Raw genomic sequence first — 3,007 nt, forward strand, 5'->3', positions numbered from 1 at the left:
AGTGGTGGTAGATGGTAAATATTCAGCATGGAGTCCAGTTACAAGTGGAGTTCCGCAGGGATCAGTTCTGGGTCCTCTGCTGTTTGTAATTTTTATTAATGACTTAGAGGAGGGAGTCGAAGGGTGGGTCAGTAAATTTGCAGATGATACAAAGATAGGTGGAGTTGTGGACAGTGAGGAGGGCTGTTGTCGGCTGCAGAGGGACTTAGATAGGATGCAGAGCTGGGCTGAGGAGTGGCAGATGGAGTTCAACCCTGCCAAGTGTGAGGTTGTCCATTTTGGAAGAACAAATAAGAATGCGGAATACAGGGTTAATGGTAGGGTTCTTGGTCAGGTGGAGGAACAGAGGGATCTTGGGGTCTATGTACATAGATCTTTGAAGGTTGCCACTCAGGTGGATAGAGTTTGTAAGAAGGCCTATGGAGTATTATCGTTCATTAGCAGAGGGATTGAATTCAAGAGTCGTGAGGTGATGTTGCAGCTGTACAGGACTTTGATTAGGCCACATTTGGAGTACTGTGTGCAGTTCTGGTCGCCTCACTTTAGGAAAGATGTGGAAGCTTTGGAGAGGGTGCAGAGAAGATTTACCAGGATGTTGCCTGGAATGGAGAGTAGGTCGTACGAGGATAGGTTGAGAGTTCTCGGCCTTTTCTCGTTGGAACGGCGAAGGATGAGGGGTGACTTGATAGAGGTTTATAAGATGATCAGAGGAATAGATAGAGTAGACAGTCAGAAACTTTTTCCCCGGGTACAACAGTGTGTTACAAGGGGACATAAATTTAAGGTGAAGGGTGGAAGGTATAGGGGAGATGTCAGGGGTGGGTTCTTTACCCAGAGAGTGGTGGGGGCATGGAATGCGCTGCCCGAGGGAGTGGTAGAGTCAGATTCATTGGCGACCTTTAAGCGGCATTTGGATAGGTACATGGATGGGTGCTTAATCTAGGATAGAAGTTCGGCACAACATCGTGGGCCGAAGGGCCTGTTCTGTGCTGTATTGTTCTATGTTCTATGTTCTATGAATACGGGGAGAACTAGCCATTTGGATACAGAACTGGCTCAAAGGTAGAAAAGAGGGTTGGTTTTCAGACTGGAGGCCTGTGACCAGTGGAGTGCCACAAGGATCGGTGCTGGGTCCTCTACTTTTTGTCATTTACATAAATGATTTGGATGTGAGCATAAGAGGTACAGTTAGTAAGTTTGCAGATGACACCAAAATTGGAGGTGTAGTGGACAGTGAAGAGGGTTACCTCAGATTACAACAGGATCTGGACCAGATGGGCCAATTGGCTGAGAAGTGGCAGATGGAGTTTAATTCAGATAAATGTGAGGTGCTGCATTTTGGAAAAGCAAATCTTAGCAGGACTTATCCACTTAATGGTAAGGTACTAGGATGTGTTGCTGAACAAAGAGACCTTGGAGTGCAGGTTCATAGCTGCTTGAAAGTGGAGTTGCAGGTAGATAGAATAGTGAAGAAGGCATTTGGTATGCTTTCTTTTATTGGTCAGAGTATTGAGTACAGGAGTTGGGAAGTCATGTTGCTGCTGTACAGGACATTGGTTAGGCCACTGTTGGAATATTGCATGCAATTCTGGTCTTCCTATTGGAAAGATGTTGTGAAATTTGAAAGGGTTAAGAAAAGATTTACACGGATGTTGCCAGGGTTGGAGGATTTGAGCTACAGGGAGGGGCTATTTTCCCTGGACCATCAGAGGCTGAGGGGTGACCTTGTAGAGGTTTACACAATTATGAGGGGCATGGATAGGATAAACAGACAGAGTCTTTTTGCTGGGGTGGGGGAGTCTAGAACTAGAGGGCATAGGTTTAAGGTGAAAGGGGAAAGATATAAAAGAGACCTAAGGGGCAACATTTTCATGCAGAGGGTGGTACGTGTATGGAATGAGCTGCCAGAAGATGTGGTGAAGGCTGGTACAATTGCAACATTTAAGAGGCATTTGGATGGGTATATGAATAGGAAGGGTTTGGAGGAATATAGATTGAGTGCTGGCAGGTGGGACTAGATTGGGTTGGGATATCTGGTCAGCATGGACAGGTTGGACCAAAGGGTCTGTTTCCATGCTGTATATCTCTATGACTGCTTTGAAGTGGTGTGGAGGTGACCTTATCAAGGTTTACAAAATCAGGAAGAGCATGGAATAAGTAAATAGACAAAGTTTTTCACCCAGGGTAGGTGGGGGGGGGGGGGGGGGGGGTTAGGTTTAAGGTGAAAGGGGAAAGATATAAAAGGACCTAAGGGGCACCTTTTTCATTCAGAGGGTGGTATGTGAATGGAAGGAGCTGCCAGAGGAACTGGTATAATGACAACATTCTGGATTAGTGGTACTGGAAGAGCACAGCAGTTCAGGCAGCATCCAAGTAGCTTCGAAATCGATGTTTCGGGCAAAAGCCCTTCATTAGGATTCCTGGTGAAGGGTTTTTGCCCAAAACGTCGATTTCGAAGCTACTTGGATGCTGCCTGAACTGCTGTGCTCTTCCAGCACCACTAATCCAGAATCTGGTTTCCAGCATCTGCAGTCATTGTTTTTACCACCATAATGACATTTAATAGGCATCCGGATAGGTATAGGAATGGGAAGGGTTTCACAGGATTTGGGTCAAATGCTGGGATTAGGTTAGTTTAGGATATCTGGTCAGCATGGATGGGTTGGACTGAAGGGCTTGTTTCTATGCTGTACATCACTATGACTCTAAAACATAATTAGGGGAATCAGAATCTCCTCAGTTCAGGGTCAAGATAAAACACTATCAGGCAGTGTTCTAAATTACAAAACCAGCCATCCATCCAACTGAACTAACGAACATTTAGCCCAATGTAAAGTTGTAATTGGCACAGACTTGACTACCTGCAGGGGCTCTCTGCCGGCCACAGGTGGCGCTGATGGCAATCGATTCGACTTTTCTGCCTGGAGGGAACCTCTTGCTGCTGTTTGTATCTCGTTGTCGTGGAGACCGGAAATATGTGCGCGGCGCTATACTGTCCGGGTGGAGC

Source organism: Chiloscyllium punctatum, chromosome 8 (genome assembly GCF_047496795.1).
Source record: "Chiloscyllium punctatum isolate Juve2018m chromosome 8, sChiPun1.3, whole genome shotgun sequence".
In the NCBI taxonomy this organism is placed as follows: domain Eukaryota; kingdom Metazoa; phylum Chordata; class Chondrichthyes; order Orectolobiformes; family Hemiscylliidae; genus Chiloscyllium; species Chiloscyllium punctatum.